The following is a 21,593-nucleotide window of genomic DNA, read 5'->3' on the forward strand; positions in this document are numbered from 1 at the left end:
TACAATTATTAATATAAATCTTCATGCTAAGTTCAGTATAAATTAACATTGTTCTTCAAAAATGCTAAAAACATGGTGATTATAATGTATGGTTTATATTAAGAAATACAAGGGCAAGACTCACCCCATTAGTTTGACAAAACATTCTCTTTTATTTAATGACAATTCTTTGAGGTGGGTAATATTATTCCTGTTTTGCATATTTGCATCCTTAGAGAAGTCTCCCTGAAAATTTTGAAATCACATTGTTGAGTCAATTAATAAACACTTTTAAATCACTTAATCATTGGCAGGCAGGGGTGGTGGTGAAGAGTCTTTGCATTCATAGTTCTAACTTTAGTTAAAAATAAAATGTATTCCATACAGAATACATGCATACTCTCACTTACTTATATTTTGAAACATAATAACACCCGTAAACTCTGAATGGAGGAGATGAGGTAAGTGAGCCTGTATGGCTATGAGTTTCTTAAGTTTCTTAAATTTTATATGAAATGGTACAATTTTAATACTGACTAAACAGTGAAATGTTAAAGATATATATTGAAATCCCTAGGCACTGAATATATTGCAAAAAAAGTTTGTTGTTGTTTAGTGGCTAAGTCATGTCTGACTTTTTTGTTACCCCATGGACTATAGCTTGCCAGTCTCCTGTGTCCATGGATTTCACAGTCAAGAATACTGGAGGAGTTATTTCCTTCTTCAGGGGTTCTTCGCAACCCAGGAATTGAACCTGTGTCTCCTGCATTGGCAGGCAGATTCTTTACCATTGAGCCACCTGGGTTAGCCAAAATAAAATAGTTAAATAAAAATGGAATTCTAAACAATGAAAATAACACAAAATTGCAGAGGAAAATTTTAGAATGAACAAATTCCATGAAGAATCAACATATCAAACTTTTAGATAAAATTAGTAGAAAACTTTAATATTTCTATATATATTAAATAAACTAAATTTATTATCAAAACTTATTCACAAAGAAAGCTGCAGCCCTAGGTAGGCTCACAGGTGAATTCTAGCAAATATTTGAGGGATACATAAGACAAATCCTACACAAACTGTTTCAGAAAATTAAGTAGAAAATACTTTCCATTTGTTTAATAAAACATTAATTTCCCTGATAACAAAATTAAACAAAGTCATTACAAGAAAAAAAAAAAAAACTACAGACAGCTATATTTAATGAAAAAAAGATGCATATGTTCTCTACAAAATATCAGCTAATAAAATTCTGCAATTTTATACTGACCAAGAGGGTAATGATAATAGGAATGCTAAGTTAAACACTTAAAAAAATTCAAAGTAGAGCTAGAACCCTCTTACCACCTCCAACATTCATGCCATGGGTAACCTGTGAAAGAAACAGTTATCAGTCACCCATGGTTGCATATGCACTTGGCTCAAGATTCAGAAAAGCTGAATTGGAGATCGTTGGAGAACTAGAGAAGCTACAGTTGCCATTGCTACCACAAACTCACAAAGTAAGGCACTAGTAAATTAAAAAAAAAAATTAATGCAGCTCACCCCATTATCAGGATAAAACTCATATAATAATTTCAGTAAGTTAAGAAAACCTTTAAACTATTCAATGTCCACTCATTATAAAAGCTCTCAGCAAAGATGAATAGAAAGAACATCTTCAATTTGATGAAAAGAATATACAAATTCCTTCAGCTAACATGACACATAAAGATCAAAGATGAACCACTTTTCCCATAAGATCAGAAATGAGACGAATGTTTCTGCCCGCACAACTTATATTCAATATGTTATTGGAAATCTTTCCCAATGCAATCAATTCAGCTCAGTTTAGTCTCTCAATCATGTCTGACTCTTTGCGACCGCATAAATCCCAGCACACCAGGCCTCCCTGTCCATCACCAACTCCGGAGTTTATCCAAACTCATGTCAGTTGAGTCCATGATGCTGTGCAACCATCTCATCCTCTGTTGTCCCCTTCTCCTTCTGCCCTCAATCTTTCCAAGCATCAGGGCCTTTTCAAATGAGTCAGCTCTTCGCATCAGGTGGCCAAAGTATTGGAGTTTCAGCTTCAACATCAGTCTTTCCAATCAACACCCAGGACAGATCTCCTTTAGGATGGACTGGTTGGATCTTCTTGCAGTCAAAGGACTCTCACGAGTCTTCTCCAACACTACAGTTCAAAAGCATCAATTCTTCGGCACTCAGTTTTCTTTACAGTCTCACATCCACACATGACTACTGGAAAAACCATAGCTTTGACTAGATGGACCTTTGTTGGCAAAGTGATGTCTCTTTGGTTGGAAAGAGACATCTGTGATGTCTAGTTTGGTCATAATTTTTCTTCCAAGGACTATGCATCTTTTACTTTCATGACTGCATCACCATCTGCAGTGATTTTGGAGACCCCAAAAATAAAGTCTGCCACTGTTTCCACTGTTTCTCCATCTATTTGCCATGAAGTGATGGGACCAGATGCCATGATCTTAATTTTATGAATGTTGAGCTTAAAGCCAACTTTTTCACTCTCCTCTTTTCACTTTCATCAAGAGGCTCTTTAGTTCTTCTTCATTTTCTGCCATAAGGGTGGTGTCATCTGCATCTCTGAGGTTTTTGACATTTCTGCTGGCAATCTTGATTCCAGGCAATTTAGCTTCTTCCAGCCCACGTGATGTACTCTTCATATAAGTTAAATAAGCAGGGTGACAATATACAGCCTTGACATACTCCTTTTCCTATTTGGAACCAGTCTGTTGTTCCATGTCCAGTTCTAACTGTTGCTTCCTGACCTGCATACAGGTTTCTCAAGAGGCAGGTCAGGTGGTCTGGTATTCCCATCTCTTTCAGAATTTTTCACAGTTTATTGTGATCCACACACTCAAAGGCTTTGGCATAGTCAATAAAGCAGAAGTAGATGTTTTTCTGGAACTCTCTTGCTTTATTGATGATCCAGCAGATGTTGGCAATTTGATCTCTTGTTCCTCTGCCTTTTCTAAATCCAGCTTGAACATCTGGAAGTTCACAGTTTATGTATTGCTGAAGCCTGGCTTGGAGAATTTTGAGCATTACATTGTTAGCTTCTGAGATGAGTGCGATTGTGCAGTAGTTTGAGCATTCTTTGGCATTGCCTTTCTTTGGGATTGGAATGAAAACTGACCTTTTCCAGTCCTGTGGCCACTGCTGAGTTTTCCAAATTTGCTGGCATACTGAGTGCAGCACTTTCACACCATCATCTTGTAGGATTTGAAATAACTCAACTGGAAAATAACTTACCTCCACTAGCTTTGTTCATAGTGATGCTTTCTAAGGTCCACTTGACTTCACATTCCAGGTTGTCTGGCTCTAAGTGAGTCATCACACTGTCGTGATTATCTTGGTTATGATCATCTTTTTTGTACAGTTCTTCTGTGTATTCTTGACACCTCTTCTTAATATCTTCTGCTTCTGTCAGGTCCATACCATTTCTGTCCTTTATCAAGCCCATCTTTGCATGAAATGTTCCCTTGGTATCTCTAATTTTCTTGAAGTGATCTCTAGTCTTTCCCATTCTGTTGCTTTCCTCTATTTCTCTGCATTGATTCCTTAGGAAGGCTTTCTTATCTCTCCTGGCTATTCTTTGTAACTCTGCATTCAAATGGGTATATTGTTCCTTTTCTCCTTTGCTTTTCATTTCTCTTCTTTTCACAGCTCTTTGTAAGGCCTCCTCGGACAGCCATTTTCTTTTTTGCAGTTCTGTTTCTTGGGGATTGTCTTGATCCCTGTCTCCTGTGTAATGTCGTGAACCTCCACCCATAGTTCATCAGGCACTCTGTCTATCAGATCTAGTCCCTTAAATCTATTTCTCACTTCCACTGTATAATCATAAGGGATTTGATTTAGGTCATACCTGAATGGTCTGGGGCTTCCCTGGTGGCTCAGAGGTTAAAACGTCTGCCTGCAATGTGGGAGACCTGGGTTCAATCCCTGGGTCAGGAAGATCCCTTGGAGAAGGAAATGGCAACCCACTCCAGTATTCTTGCCTGGAGAATCCCATGGACGGAGGAGCCTGGTGGGCTACAGTCCACAGGGTCACAAAGAGTTGAACACGACTGAGCGACTTCACTCACTCACTCACTCACTGAATGGTCTACTAGTTTTTCCTACTTTCTTCAATTTAAGTCTGAATTTGGCAAAAAGGAGTTCATGATCCAAGCCACAGTCAGCTCCTGGTCTTGATTTTGCTGACTGTATAGAGCTTCTCCATATTTGGCTGCAAATAATATAATCAATATGATTTCGGTGTTGACCATCTGGTGATGTCCATGTATAGAGTCTTCTCTTGTCTTGTTGGAAGAAGGTGTTTGCTATGACCAGTGCAGTCTCTTTGCAAAACTCTATTAGCCTTTGCCCTGCTTCATTCTGTACTCCAAGGCCAAATTTGCCTGCTACTTCAGGTGTTTCTTGACTTCCTACTTTTGCATTCCAATCCCCTATAATGAAAAGGACATCTTTTTTGGGTGTTAGTTCTAAAAGGTCTTGTAGGTCTTCATAGAACCATTCAACTTCAGCTTCTTCAGCATTACTGGTTGGGGCATGAACTTGGGTTACCATGGTATTAAATGGCTTGCCTTTGAAACAAAGATCATTCTGTTGTTTTGGAGATTGCATCCATGTACTGTATGTACTGACTCTTTTGTTGACTGTAATGGCTACTCCATTTCTTCTAAGGAATTCCTACCCACAGTAGTAGATATAATGGTCATCTGAGTTAAATTCACCCATTCCAGTCCATTTTAGTTCATTGATTCCTATAATGTCAACGTTCACTCTTGCCATCTCCTGTTTGGAGATGGCACTTCTAATTTGCCTGATTCATGGACCTAACATTCCAGTTTCTTATGCAATATTGTTTTTTATAGCATCGGACCTTGCTTCTATCACCAGTCAAACCCATAACTGGGTGTTGTTTTTGCTTTGGCTTCATCCCTTCATTCTTTCTTGAGTTATTTCTCCACTGATCTCCAGAAGCATATTGGGCACATACTGACCCGGGATTTCCAAGGTAAGAGAAACCCAAGTAAGACGGTAGGCACTAAGAGAGGGCATCAGATGGCAGACAGACTGAAACCACAATCACAGAAAACTAGCCAATCTGATCACATGGACCACAGCCTTGTCTAACTTAATGAAACTGAGCCATGCCGTGTGATGCCGCATAAGACAGACGGGTCATGGTGAAGAGGTCTGACAGAATGTGGTCTGCTGGAGAAGGGAATGGCAAACCACTTCAGTATTCTTGCCTTGAGAACCCAATACAATAAGTAAGAAAATACACTATGAGATAAATAAACCTTAAAGGAGGTAGTAAAACATTCGTTATTCACATATGACAATTTTCATTTTTAAATATAAGATATGTTAAGGTATCTATAAAGGAAATACTACAATTACTAAATGAATTTAGCAAATTAACTGGATATGGGATCAGTATATACAATAATAATTTTTTATATAAAGAACAATAAACAATCGGAAAATAACACTGACAGTTAAAAATTGCATTTAGAATTAAAAAAAAAGAATAGGATAAAGAAACAAAATGTTAAGAATAAAATAATAAAAGTACAACCTTTTTACACTGAATACTCCAAAATATTGCTGACAAAAATTAAAGGACCTCTAAATAAGGGATGTACAATATTCATGGACCAAAAGACTTAATATTGTTACTTTAATTTGATCCCCAAATTAAACTATAGGTTCAATGCAATTCCAATTCTGATTACTCTAGACTTTTGGGGGAGAAATTTGCAAGTTGATTCCAAAATTTAGGTAGAAATGAAAAGACCTAGAATATCCTAAACATTCTTTTAAAAGAAGAGCTAAGTTGGATGACTTATACTAGCTGACTTTAAGATTTGCTATAAACATAGCAAATAAAGTGTGCATGCTGTCACTACAGTCATATTTGACTCTTTGCAACCCATGGACTATAGCCCATGGAGCTCCTCTGTCCATGGGATTCTCCAGGCAAGAATACTCGGGTGGGTTGCCAGGCCCTCCTCCAGGGAATCTTCCTAATCTGGGGGTTGAACCCAAGTCTCTTAATGTCTCCTGCATTGGTAGGTGGGTTCTTTACCACTAGCACCATCTGAGACTGATCTAAAGCTAAATGAGATCAACTTGTTTCATTGACTAAATAACTCAGAAGTAGACCTAATTTAAATTAATTTTTATTTAATTCCATCAGTGTTTGACAGTGTTAAACATTCTAATGGGGGAACGAATATCCATAAAGAAAACATAAGAACAAAACAATTCAAACTCAAAGTCATACCATACATGGGAATTAATTTAGGATGAATCACAGACTTGCTTGTAAAAGTGAAGACTATAATGCTGAATCCAAATTCTATAGGAGAAAATTTTTGTGACTAAGTGTACAGCAAAGTGTATTATAGAAGGCACAGAAATTAATAATTATAAAAGACAAATGATAAACTTTATCAAAATGTAAAAACTTTGGGCCATTAAAAGATTCTCTTAAGAAAAAGGATAAACTACAAACTGGGAACAACTATTCACAAGTGTATTATCTATCAAAGGATCAATATTGTAAGGGCCTAGAACGATTCCTCCCAAAATGTCACTTTTGCATGTTAGTCAAAGATAATCAAGAACCTGTGGATTCAAGAGAAACTACTGCTGCTGCTGCTGCTGCTAAGTCGCTTCAGTCATGTCCGACTCTGTGCGACCCCATAGACGGCAGCCCACCAGGCCCCCCGTCCCTGGGATTCTCCGGGCAAGAACACTGGAGTGGGTTGCCATTTCCTTCTCCAATGCATGAAAGTGAAAAGTGAAAGTGAAGTCGCTCAGTGGTGTCCGACTCTTCGCGACCTCATGGACTGCAACCTACCAGGCTCCTCTGCCCATAGGATTTTCCAGGCAAGAGTACTGGAGTGGGGTGCCATTGCCTTCTCCTAACTAGAAGAATTTAAATTGGGGATTTTTCCCAAGAGAGCGAGTTATAACTGGAGATAAATTGTATCTAAATTGCCCCATCTGTGTGGCAGAGCAAACATCTAATTATCAAACACTGACTTTTCTTTTTATCATCCTGTGAATGAGGCCTCTATCTCATTCTTAACTTCATGATAGTATATATAACTCATTTCACCTTTCTCTTTTGGGACAATTCACATACATGAGGTTCCTGTATGCATAAATTTGAGTTTCTCCTGTTGATCTGTCTCATGTCAATTAAATTCTTTAGACCAGCCAGAAGGACCTAGAAGAGTATAGGAATGTTTTCTTCCTCTCTGACAGTATCCAGAATTCATAATGAAATCTTACAAGTCAATAATAAAATATCAAGCAGCTCATTTTAATTGGGCAGACTATTTGGACAGACATTACATAGAGAAAGCTACATAAATGTCCATAGACACATGGAAAACTGCTCAAGATCAAATCATTGGGGAAGTTCAAATTAAAACCACAACAGTATATTACACAGCCACTGAAATAATTAAAATTCAAAGGAATGAAAACACTAAGGATAAAGCTGATGAGCAACAAGAATTTTAATATATTATTTGTAGTACTACAAAATGATACAACTGCCCTTGGTAGTTTAAAATGATACAACTACCTTTGGCAACTTCTATAAAACTAAACACACAATAAAACCCTTATTTTTCATTGCTGGTTGGGAATACTCTTTCATTACTGCTGTTACTTCCTCTTTTGAAGTCCATGGTAACCTCCATATTCCTTCATTCCAAAATCCTGTGGCTAATGTTTACTGCTGTACAGATGTATCTTGATTATTTTAGTGACAAGTTTTCTTTCTTAGATTGTTTTATACCTTTCTACTTAGTGCTTTTATTGATTGCTTTGATAATCTATATGGCAAGAGAGTTCTTTGACCTCAACTGCAATGACTTACAATTAGAGAGTTGCCATCTGGCAAATCTCCATCTCAGAGTTTGCCTGTAGTTAGAACTTGAATGATTTTTCTTTGACTTATAGTTTTAAATTCTTTCCATTTCCACTTTTACATCTGTTCTGAAGCTTTTTGACTCTTGGCTCCCATTGTGACCTCTGATCCTTCACCACCTGTTCATTTTCCTGTTTTTTTTTTTTTTCTCTGTCTTCACTATTGGGACCTAGCACTGGCCTTGAAACTGGAGACCTCCCATAAATGTTAAACTGAAATGAATCCACTCATTTCTCTGGTTTGACTGCATACTGTAATCTGTCATCTCAATATCTCCTTTAGGGCACCCCAGAATCACTCATCCCCTTGGCCTGTACTGCATTTCTAAACTCTTAATCACTCTTACTGTGGTTTCTTCTGTTTTCTCTTCCACCTTGTTGAAAGTCGATGTAAAAAGTCTATAAAAGTGACTGATTACATTTAATAATTGCTGTAGTTATCACAGAGAGCTCTATCTAGCTGTACCTCAGTAGCCCTTATATTCATTTTGTGCCCTATCCCTTTCCTACCCTCTACAGTAGCTATTCTAATATTTTTAACTTTCTTCAAATCTTTTATTCCCAACCTTTTTTCTTTTCTGAGGAAAGTAATGACTCTCCTGCTTTCGAGCATTAAGAATTCAATGCTTGATCCCTTTTTATCCTCACTTCCTCTCGGTTGGTAAAGAATCTGCCTGCAATGCAGGAGACCCCAGTTCAATTCCTGGGTTGGGAAGATCCTCTGGAGAAGGGATAGGCTACCCACTTCAGTATTCTTGGGCTTACCTTGTGGCTCAGCTGGTAAAGAAGCCTGCCGCAATGCAGAAGACCTGGGTTCAATCCCTGGGTTGGAAAGATCCCCTGGAGAAGGGAAAGGCTACCCACTCCAGTATTCTTGCCTGGAGACGTCCATGGACTGTATAGTCTTTGGGGTCACAAAGAGTCGGACATGACTGAGCAACTTTCACTTTCACCACAAAAGAGAGTTTTAGCAGGATCTGCCACCCTCCCCTGCAGATTACATTTTTTATATTATTTGCATTACTCTCCTTTCCCACTTTGTATAAAGTTACTCAGCTCTCCTTTCTCAAAAAATAAATACACCTTTGCCACTCAAAAGTTTTTTCCATGGTACCCGCCCCCCGCAACACTATCAACTCTAATAAGTTAAAGACAAGCTTGCACTCATTATTTCTATTTCTTCAACTGTAAATTCTTAGCCCCTTAACCACTTAAGTGCCACTATTTGTGGAAGCTGCTTTCAGGAAGGCCACCTCTGACCTTTCACCAAAATTAATGGGTTTTTTTTTCCCTCTTTTCTTATCTTTGTACTATCAAGTCATATGATGTTCTTATTCTGTAGTTCAAAATTTTACCTTTGACTTGTATTCTATACTTGAACTCCATTTTATCTTGTATTTTATTGAAGATCTTCTTCACTGATTTATTTCCTTCTCCACTTTCCTTTCAAAATTCTGTTTCACCTTGCTCTTTTTTTTTTTTTTTTGAAAGGGTTAATGGGGAGCCATAGCAAATGGGCTCACCTGGTTCAAAAACATCACTCTCAAAATAAATAAAATGCTTCTTTTTTTACTAATAAGAATTTTCTTTAAAAATGTTTTCTGTGTATTTATTTATTTTTTTGCTGCCCTGGGTCTTTGTTGCTGTACGCAGGCTCTCTCTGGTTGCAGTGAGTGAGGGCTGCTCTTTAGTTGCAGAGCAAGGGCTTCTCACTGCCGTGGCTTCTCTTGTGGATCACAAATGCTAGTCAGGCAGGCTTCAGTAGTTGAAGTGCATGGGCTTAGTTGCCCCGAGGCATGTGGGATCTTTCTGATCAGGGATCAAATCTGTGTGCCTGTCATTGGTAGGCAGATTCTTAACCACTGGACCACCACAGAAGTCCTGAAATCCTTCTTTTAACAAACTTATTTAAAGTGCAAGGAGATATCAATTCATGATTTAAAATAAGTTACATCTGTTTACTGACAGTTAATACCTCTGTTTCTTTCTTTCTAGACACCCTCTGTCTCTACACACACACATACACACACACACACACTCATGTGACAATACAAACAGACTACATTGCGTGTGGCCCTGACAACCAAGTACTTCAATTAACAATATATATGTTCCACATTCTTGCCGGTGAGGTCCTTCATAACTAGTATCTGTGGCCCAATTCTTCTGTATCTCCATCTTCAATTATCCTATGTCAGTTCCACTTTGTTCACTTCTGGGGTACATATGGTCTAATTCATTTGGAGCACTATGTGAAATTTCTAGAAATTCAGTCCATAAAACAAAGAGACTTTTCCTCTGCTGCCTCATAGAACCCAGCAACTATACTTCTGGTAGCACAACCATTTCTGTTTATAATTGCTATTGCACAAGTCCAAGGAATTTCTTCACTACGGTTCTCCTCCTTTGTTTCCAAATCTTCCCCAGCAGTGTGTGTGTTAGTCACTCAGTCATGTCCAACTCTTTGCAACTCCATGGACTATAGCCTGCCAGGCTCCTCTGTCCATGGGATTTTCCAGGCAAGAATACTGGAATGGATTGCCATTTTCTTCTCCAGTAAAGCTATCTACTTTCAATAAATGCTTCCTCACTTGCTATTTGCCAACAATATGAAGATTAAACCATAATCAAGTTACTTTCTGCTCAGTGAATTTGCTCTCATCATTATACCACACCAACTCTAAACTCTTTATTAAAGCTTTCAAAACAATCTTCCATAAATTTGACCAAGTTTACATATCAATCTTATTTTTATTTCAACACACAGTTCTCCTTTCTTCACACAGATCCATAGTGCCTGACATAGCATGGTGATCCTTATCAGAACATCTTAAATGGGGTTTGTTTCACCCCACCTTGGTGACTCTTCCCTCTTGCTTGCACCATTTTTAATTCTACATCTATTCATGGCCAAACTCAAGCCACAATTCATCAGAGAATCATTCTCCAGTGATTATACCTTTCTTGCCTTCTCTGTCTCTAGTAACATTTACTCTGTACCATTGCTGAGTATTTTGTCACAGCTATTGTTATTTTGAAACTACATTGTGAAATTCCTGCTGTCAGGTGTTTTATTAAATAAAAATATTTATTGCCAGAAGGGAAGTAGATTTATATTTCAATTGCCCATTTACAGTGCCTGAATATTATATATTCAGAGAGTTTGCTGGGTGCCAGATGCTACCCTAAATTTATTTAATTCTCACCACCACACTCTGCAGTTGTTGTTATTAAATCCATTAAATAAATGAGAACTGAGGTTCAGAGAGGTTAAATCTCCAAGGTCAGAGAGCTAATCAAAACCAGCTATGTTGTATTGCAAAGCCTCATAATCCTTCCATTATACCTGGAAGATTCAAATACTTGTGAGATGATTATTTTAAAAGAAAAGACTGAATTGGTTTAATATGACATCCAGTATTTGTTTATAAATAATCTGCCTAACTTTGAACCTGTACTCTGAAAAGAACTCTCTTTTGATATTTTTGTTGTTGTTGTTGGCAGTGAATGTCTTTTCTGGCCTGCTCTAGATGTGTCCAAAAGTGCTATTTCAACCTGTGCAATTCTGTATTCAGTAACAACAATATAAAAAAAAAAAGGAAGCTCAAATGATTGAGATTAAAGAACTATCAGAAAGTACTGGAAAAATTTTATCTCATAATGAGAAGCAATAGAGTAATAAAACTAGAACATCTTGAAAACCTGCTAGTATTGTTTAGATGACCTGATAAATGACTGGTGTTTTAGAAATAAGCTCTTTTTAAAGGGAACATTACAATATTTATCTCACAGAAAATGTCGTGAAAAATAGCAAATGGAAAGACGGTTAAAAGAAGTCATATAAAAGCTTCCAATTGTACTTCGTGCAAATAAAATATGTTTTCACCCTTAGGGTGGAGAGAAAAAATGAGAGAACTTTACAAAATAAAAGAAATATCATGTAAGTAGAAAAACTGGGTCAATGAGGTAGTATTTATTTTACTGCATCAGCTATAACCATTCCTGAGAAATATATATGAAGGAAAAACCATGTAGAATCAAAATAGTTTGATCATGAAGTTATTAGGTTGAAAACCTTCAAAGTTAATCAGATTATGTCAGTATATCTGAACAACATTTTAACTCCAGAATGTTAAAGGAAAGTGCAATGGATAAGCAAAGGAATTTAGAACTTTGTAGAGTCTGTGTTCAGCTGAGGAACCCCAGGAGTCTGTCATTTTCTAAGAAAGTTTGATGTCATTATGCAAGGCCATCAGAGCTTTTACATGGAATAAACTCTTTCCCTTAAGTGCTTATCGCTTGTGTTATTGTTTATAAATAATAAACAATTATTATTGAATTTTCTTTTCCTAGCCTCGGTGAAGGATCTTAAAATTGTTTGCTTGGTTTGCAAATATCTCAGATTTGAGGGCCTATGAGGTCTCCCAACACCTGACACATTTGCCTCTAGCTGGTGGCATCAGGGTACATCACCAGCTCCCCTACTGTGTTTTTTGTTTCCTATGACTTTTGTGGCAATCTAGACAGGAAAAGCTGTTTATATCCATCATCCTTTATCAACTACATCATTTTGTTGGCTACAGAAGACACTCCAAAAAAAAAAAAGGAGAGATGATCTCAAGTTAGAAAAGTAAAAGAAAAGCAACTTTGCTGCTATTAAGGGCCTTTGAGGCAAATAAGAACCTTCTCTATGAGGATAAGGAAAGAAACCTGACAGAAATGACAAAAAGACGTCTTTTTCTGTCAACAGTCTTACTTTAGTTCCACTGAGATCCATTAGCAGCTGTGAAGTGTGAAAATCAGGAGCTAAAGCAGAGATGATATTTTAAGGCTGAGAATGCAGTAAGCGTTCACATTTCTTATCACATCCCCTTTTATTTCATCCAACATGTTATTAGTACTATTTTTGTTAATGATTTCTCAACAGATTCAAAATATTGCCTCAGAACTCTGCTGAGGGAACAACCTGGTTTGGAGCGATAGCATCGGGTGCCTGTTTCCCAAGAGAATCTTTCAAGGGGCTGGGGAAGAAAGCAGATGTTTTCCATCAACAACTGATGCTGGAGAGCTACCATTCCTCCTTTCCTAACCACATGCTCTCGGCCGTAATCATGTACTCCCTTCTTCTGCTTTCATAGACACAGCAGCATGTCATAATTCAAACCCCGTCTTGTTGACACAGCTTGCTTCAGCTGTTCACATAGCAAACTGTTTGTTCACTGAAACCGAAGACACGGCAGCTCTTTGTGGAGTGACTAAAAGGAGCTGCAGATTTCTGGATGATGTTTGCAGTCAAGTATACTGCTGTGTGGGGGTCCAGGAACATCACACAGATATGTTTACACTCTTTCAGTCCCAGCTACATATGGGGCATTTCCATCGCGGCGATTCACATAACACACGTTAGCTACAACAGAGCCTGCACGTCGTTTGGTGAGCCTCAAGCCACTGCCAAAGTGACTTGATCAAATTTCTCTGTACACCAACATTGTAACCTTTATAAATCAGGGAACAAATATGAAGAGGCAAAGGTGACAGGAACTATTCTACAGGAGATAAAATCAATCTCTTATTAGGGAACTGTCAATCACAATATCCTATCAGCATCCTCTTTGAGGAAACGGAACACTTCCTGTATCATATACAGTTACTTATTACTAGTGACAACCTATTGGTAATTTACCAGCCATTTGTTATTTTATTTAGCATGTTTGTCCCATCAAATGTAGTTGGCATTAGTTAGTTCAGGGCAGCAAGGTTTAGCAGATGGAGAATTGATGTAGAAATTCACATGCCTGGGCTTGTTTCAGCTGTACACAAATGATGTTACTTGAAAAATTCACTTAGTTTCCTTATCTACAATGTGAGAACTAAGATATCCTAAAACCTCATTTAAGTTTTTGAATGCCATTTTCTCCAAATTAATGCTTAGCAAGTCAGCATTACTTTTACTGTGTAAAAGCTGCAAATCAGCACAATTGCAATCTAATTATTTTTCCAAATGATTATAAATACTTTTCGAAGACAAAGTCCATATGCCTAATTTTCTCTGCTCTTCTAAAGGTTGTACATGCACAGAGGAAATTTTTCCAAGAAAAATGGGCAATTTTGCATAATAAGCTCACTTCTTTATGTCATTCCACTCTGATTATTCAAGTCTGGGACTCTACACATTTTCTGGTTGGTATATTTGGTCTTTAGTCAATTTGCCCTTGCTCCCTGCCCTCCACCACCCAACTCGTTTACATTGCAGCCGGAATAATCTTTAAAAAACTACTGCATTGTTTCATTGCTCTTTTACAGAGTATGAAATACTTCTCTGTTACCTGTAAAATCAAGTCTAAATTATTTGGTCTAGCCTTTAAGACTTTCATATTTTATGATTAAATTTTATAAATGTTCCAGAATAATCCACCAGAGCCAGGTCAGTTCCCTTACTGACTGAGCTACACCACCTTTATTCTCAGTGGTCTTTCCCCTCCACCATGTCATTTGCATGACTGGAATCTCTTTTCTTCTGTACTTGATTTAAATGGGTTCTGCTTATCCTTCAAAGCCCAGTTTAAAATCCTTCAGGCTGCCTTCTCCCAGGATCTCATCAGGCTCCCTAGTTTCTCTTTTCTTTGTGTTAATGGTCAAAGTGGCATTTTCAGGAGACACGTATCAGTGCTTCTCCTTCCCAACCAAGTTTGAAAACAGATGAGAAAAATGAAGGTTGAAATATGATCTTTATAATAAGAAAAGGCTAAATTGGAAGTTGTGAGCTAAGGCTGAAGGGAGTTTGACATCTATTACATCAGCCCAAAGTTGAACAATCACACCCTACAGTCTGGCAGATGGCTGCCTGGGCCCCATGCTCCCTGTAGGCAGACAGATTGGACAGGACAAGACAAGGAGGAGGAGGAGGCTGAACTCCTTCACCTAAATTCCTCAAACAAATGAGCCTCTCCCCTTCCTCTGGGGTCAGAGAGAAGCCAGAAGCCATGAACATAATCTACATGAAGTTACTCTGTGTTGAAGCTTGATGTCTCTACTTCTTGATCAGTATAAGAAATCAACACATATTGAAGCTCCTTAGCAAGTGCAATTTAGCATGTACACAAGAACAAGAATAATCACAGTTAATCCGTCTTAAAATAATAAGCTGGATGTGTTTTAAGGACAATTTGCTCTTGACTACCTTTATAACATTATAAATAATTTTTCTAAAGTTTCTATTATAAAATTAAAAATTTTTTATTCCCTTTCCAACTGTATTTTACTGATATTTGTGGAATACCTAGTAAGTGAGAGACAGAAACACTATAAAAATGTATATATATATGATATGATTTGTATAATATACATTATACATAGAAAATTTACATATTATGATATATATTTATATTAATTTTATACATATGTTCATTACATAGTATAAGAAGATATAGCATGTTATATATTATATATACTTTTTTCTTGGTGACGTTCTTTTATTTTTGGGAAGAGTTAAAATTGTGTTTTGCCTTCCTTCATTGTTTTTGTCTGTTTACTCAGGGATACTATAACCAACAAAAGTCTGAGTTGCCTACTGGTAAGACATACAGAAAGTGGTTGGTTGTTGAATTCCAACAGGTACTTCTCCAGAAGAAACTCAGGTGTCTTGTGCCCTCATGCCTTTCTCATATGTAATAAAGGGATCTCTAGTGTGTTATCTTCTGGCAAGAGTAACTTAGTTTTAGGCTGTCCTATTGAAGAAGAGAACACAAAATTCATGATTTATTAGTAATTGGGCATAAACTGAGCAAAATAATATACAAGTAGGTGAAGCAATGGGTAGATTTTTTTCTTTGTGTGTCACAGGGCTTAGAATAATGGGTATGGGCTGATAACCTCCTCCCCTCTCTCCACTCCCACCCAACGATGCTCATACCATAATTCCAGGAAGAGAGTTAATATGCTCTTACATGCAAAAGGGAATTTGGAGATATGATTAAATTGAGGATTGAGATGGAAGATTAATTAACTGGGTAGACCCAGCTCAGTTCAGTTCAGTGGCTAAGTCGTGTCCAGCTCTTTGTGTCCTATGGACTGCAGCATGCCAGGCCTCCCTGTCCAACACCGACTCCTGGAGTTTAATTAAACTCATGTCCATTGAGTTGGTGATGCCATCCAATCATCTCATCCTCTGTCATCCCCTTCTTTTCCTGTCTGCAATCTTTGCCAGCATTAGAGTCTTTTCTAATGAGTCAGTTCTTTGCATCTGATGGCCAAACTATTGAGTTTCAGCTTTAGCATCAGTCGTACCAATGAATATTCAGGACTGATTTCCTTTAGGAATATTCAGGACTGGTTGGATCTCCTTGCAGCCCAAGGGACTTTCAAGAGTCTTCTCCAACATCAAGTTCAAAAGCATCAATTCTGTGGCACTCAGCTTTCTTTATAATCCAATTCTCACATCCATACACGACTACTGGAAAAACCATAGCCTTGACTAGACAGACCTTTGTTGGCAAAGTAACATCTCTGCTTTGTAATATGCTGTCTAGGTTGGTCATACTTTTCTTCCAAGAAGAAAGCATATTTTAATGTCAGGGCTGCAGTCACCATCTGCAGTGATTTTGGAGCCCCAAAAAATAAAGTCTGGCACTATTTCCATTGTTTACCCATCTATTTGCCATGAAGTGATGGGACCAGACGCCATGATCTTCATTTTCTGAATGCCGTTTTAAGCCATCTTTTTCACTCTCTTCTTTCACTTTCATCAAGGGGCTCTTTAGTCTTTTGCTTTCTTCCACAAGGGTGGTGTCATCTGCATATCTGAGGTTATTGATATTTCTCCCGGCAATCTTGATTCCAGCTTGTGCTTCATCAAGTCCAGCATTTCTCATGATGTACTTTGCATATAAGTTAAATAAACAGGGTGACAATACACAGCCTTGATGTACTCCTTTCCTGATTTGGAACCAATCTGTTGCTCCATGTCCAGTTCTAACTGTTGCTTCCTGACCTGCACACAGATTTCTTAGGACACAGATCAAGTGGTCTAGTATTCCCATCGCTTTAAGAATTTTCCACAGTTTGTTGTGATCCACACAGTCAAAGGCTTTGGCATAGTCAATAAAGCAGAAGTAGATGTTTTTCTGGAACTCTCTTGCTTTTTCGATGATCTAGTGGATGTTGGCAATTTGAACTCTGGTTCCTCTGCCTTTTCTAAATCCAGTTTGAACATGTGGAAGTGCATGGCTCATGTTCTGTTGAAGCCTGGCTTGGAGAATTTTGAGCATTACTTTACTAGTGTGTGAGATGAGTGCAATTGTGCGGTAGTTCGAGCACTCTTTGGCATTGTCTTTCTTTGGGATTGGAATGAAAACTGACCTTTTCAAGTCCTGTGGCCCCTGTTGTGTTCACAAGTGTTCTTGTAAGAAGGAGGGAGAATGGTCAGAATTGAAAGGAGATGCAATAATGGAAGCAGAAGGTCAGAGTCAGAGAGTGACTTGAAGATGCTATGCTGACTTTGAAGATGAAGGAACAGACCACCAGCCAAAGAATGCAGGTGGACTCTGGAAGCTAGTAAATTCAAGGGCACACATTCTCTCATAGAGCCTCTAGAGGGAGCACAGCCCTGATAATATTTTGGTCTCCACCCAAGAAGAACCCATTTCAGACTATTGATCTCCAATAGTTTAAGATAATAAATGTGGATTATTTTAAGCCACTGTTTGTGGTAATTTGCTACAGGAGCAATACAAAAATAACATACTGATAACCTGTTTATAAATGAAGGAAGAATTGAGGATAAGCTAACTTTACATTTATTACAATATTTTATATTTAAAAATCTTATTAATCTTCACAAAGGTCTAAGGCCTTGTAGAAACAAACATTACAGCATCATAAAACTTTCCTAGAACTTTTGTTTTTACCTTTTAGAAGTTCCAAAAAATTTTTCAAAGCCAACTTGAATATATGATATCCTGGCCTGGATGATCCTTAAAGATTTAGATCTATGTCAAAACCTTAGGTTGGAATACTTCCCAATACTGATCAGCAGAAGTCATCTATGTTTCATACTTGGAATCATTCATCATCTCCTTGGCACTCAATTAAATTTAATGCTCACCAGTATTGGCACTAGTAGTAAAGAACCTATCTGATAATGCAAGAGATGTGAGATGAAGGTTTGATCCCTGGGTTGGAAATATCCCCTGGAGAAGGAAAAGGCAACCCACTCTAGTACTCCTGCTTGGAGAATTCCATGGATAGAGGAAACTGGTGGGCTATGGTCCATGGGGTCACAAAGAGCTGGGCAAGAGTGAAGTGACTTAGGACAGATGGACGGAATATTTGGTCATGTATGTTCCAAAGCACTACTGACTGTAAGTTTTACTTTTAAACTTACCTGGTACAAAAGCTACTCTTTTTGATTCTGTGAGTTTTGAGAAATACATATATCTGTGTGTTCACCATCAGAATCAAGATACAGAATGTTCCAAGAGCTCCCAAATTCTCTCATGCTATCCTTTTTCAGTCAAACATCCTCTCCAGTCCCAGGCTTTGGCAAGCACCTGTTTTCTTCCTAGAGTTGTATGTTTTCCATAATACCATATAAGTAGAATTATACAATAATTTGTATAATCCCCAGTTGGATATGAGTTCTTTTACTTTGTAAAATGCAGCTGAGGTTTAAACATGTAGTGAAGTATATCAATAGTTCATTCATTTTTATTGAATAGCTTTCCATTGCATGAATATACCAGAGTTTGTTTATCCATTCCTAGTTAAGAGAGTTTAGGGTGGCTTCTAAATTTTTATCACAAATAAAGGTGCTATAAATATTTACATGCAGATTTTCATTTCTTTGTAGGAATGGGAATGATCAGTCATATGTCTAATTTTATAATAAAGGGTTGATTGTCTTTTCTAAAGTGGCTGTACCAGTTTTGCTTTACTCCCAGTTATATATGGCAGTTTCATTTGCTCTATGACATGCCAGCATCTGCTATTATTTAAAACACAATTGATTTGCACTTTATTTTTTAAAAAAGGTATTCAAATAGGTATGGCAATGTTGACAATTTCAATTTCTCTAAATATCATGTTAAGCAGCTTTTCACATTATTTGCAAGCTACTTACCTTCCATGGTAAAATATCTCTTCACATCTTTTGCCCATTTTTAAATTGAGTTTTTATTTCCCTACTGTTGTGCTGTTGTGTTATATATTCTGGATATAATTACTCTCAGATAAATCATCTGCAAAAATTTTTCACAGTCTATGGTTGTGTTCTCATTCTCTAATAGTGTCTTTCACAGACCAAATTTTGATAATCCCTCTTTTTGGTTTAAGAATTATGCCTTTTGGGGATCATGTTTAAGAACTCCTTTCCTAACCAAATGCTCCAAATATGTTTTTACAGATGTTCAGGGAGTTTTCTAGTTTTAACTTTTAATATTAGGTCTACAATGTATCTTGAAGCAATTTTTGCATAAGGCATGAGATGTACATATTTTGATTTGCTTGGATTTTTGCAAATTTGCATGTTTGCAAATTTGTCCTCTGTTCCAGTATCATTTGATAAAAATACTTTTTCCCTTCAATTACCTTTGCAACTTTATCAAAAGCCTATTTACTATATTTGAGTGGGTTTATATATTGACTTTCTGTTCTATTCTGTTAAAATGTTTCTGTTTCTCAGTCTCACACTTTTTTTTATTGTTCAGTTCAGTTCAGTTCAGTCCCTCAGTCATGTCTGACTCTTTGCGACCCCATGAACTGCAGCACGCCAGGCTTCCCTGTCCATCACCAACTCCCGGATATTCACCAAACCCATGTCCATTGAGTGGGTGATGCCATCCAACCATCTCATCCTCTGTTGTACCCTTCTCCTCCTGCCCTCAATCTTTCCAAGCATCGGAGTCTTTTCAAATGAGTCAGCTCTTCACATCAGGTGGCCAAAGAACTGGAGTTTCAGCTTCAGCATCAGTCCTTCCAATGAAAACCCAGGACTGATTTCCCTTAGGATGGACTGGTTGGATCTCCTTGCAGTCCAAGGGACTCTCAAGAGTCTTCTCCAACACCACAGTTCAAAAGCATCAATTTTTCGGCGCTCAGCTTTCTTTATAGTCCAACTCTCACATCCACACATGACTACTGGAAAAACCATAGCCTTGACTAGATGGACTTTTGTCGGCAAAGTAATGTCTCTGCTTTTTAATAAGCTGCCTAAGTTGGTTATAACTTTCCTTCCAAGGAGTAAGCGTCTTTTAATTTTATGGCTGCAATCATCATCTTCAGTGATTTTGGAGCCCCCCAAAATAAAGCCTGAAACTGTTTCCACTGTTTCCCAATCTATTTCCCATGAAGTGATGGGACCAGATGCCATGATCTTAGTTTTCTGAATGTTGAGCTTTAAGCCAACTTTTTCACTCTCTTCTTTCACTTTCATCAAGAGGCTTTTTAGTTCCTCTTCACTTTCTGCCATAAGGGTGGTGTCATCTGCATGTCTGAGGTTACTGATATTTCTCCTGGCAATCTTGATTCCAGCTTGTGCTTCTTCCAGCCCAGCATTTCTCATGATGTACTCTGCATATAAGTTAAATAAACAGGGTGACAATATACAGCCTTGACATACTCCTTTTCCTATTTGGAACCAGTCTGTTGTTCCATATCCAGTTCTAACTGTTGCTTCCTGACCTGCATATGGGCACAGTAAAGGATAGAAATGATATGTACCTAACAGAAGCAAAAGTTATTAAGAAGAGGTAGCAAGAATACGCAGAAGAACTATACAAAAAAGATCTTTACAACCCAGATAATCATGATGGTGTGATTACTCACCTAGAGCCAGAAATCCTGGCATGTAAAGTCAAGTGGGTTTAGGAAGCATCACTACGAACAAAGCTGGTGGAGGTGACGGAATTCCAGTTTAGCTATTTCAAATCTTAAAAGATGATGCTGTGAAGGTGCTGCACTTAATATGCCAGCAAATTTGGAAAACTCAGCAATGGCCACAGAACTGGAAAAGTGGTTTATTCCAATCCAAAGAAAGGCAATGCCAAAGAATGTTCAAACTACCACACAATTGCACTCATCTCACATGCTAGCAAAGTAATGCTCAAAATTCTTCTAGCCAGGCTTCAATAGCATGTGAACTGTGAACTCCCAGATGTTCAAGCTGGGTGTAGAAAAGGCAGAGGAATCAGAGACCAAATTGCCAACACCCACTGGATCATGAAAACAGCAAGAGAGTTCCAAAAAATGTCTACTTCTGATTTTTTGACAATGCCAAAGACTTTGACTAGTGGATCACAATAAACTGTGGAAAATTCTGAAAGAGATGGGAATACCATACAACCTGATCTGCCTCCTGAGAAATCTATGTGCAGGTCAAGAAGCAACAGTTAGAACTGGACATGGAGCAACAGACTTGTTCCAAATCAGGAAAGGAGTACCTCAAGGCTGTATGTTGTCACCCTGCTTATTTAACTTATATGCAGAGTACATCATGCAAAATGCTGGGCTGGATGAAGCATAAACTGGAATCAAGATAGCCGGGAGAAATATCAATAACCACAGATATGCAGATGACACCACACTTATGGCAGAAAGTGAAGAAGAACTAAAGAGCTTCTTGATGAAAGTCAAGAGGAGAGTG

Source organism: Bos javanicus, chromosome 1 (assembly GCF_032452875.1).
Source record: "Bos javanicus breed banteng chromosome 1, ARS-OSU_banteng_1.0, whole genome shotgun sequence".
Classification (NCBI taxonomy): Eukaryota; Metazoa; Chordata; class Mammalia; order Artiodactyla; family Bovidae; genus Bos; species Bos javanicus.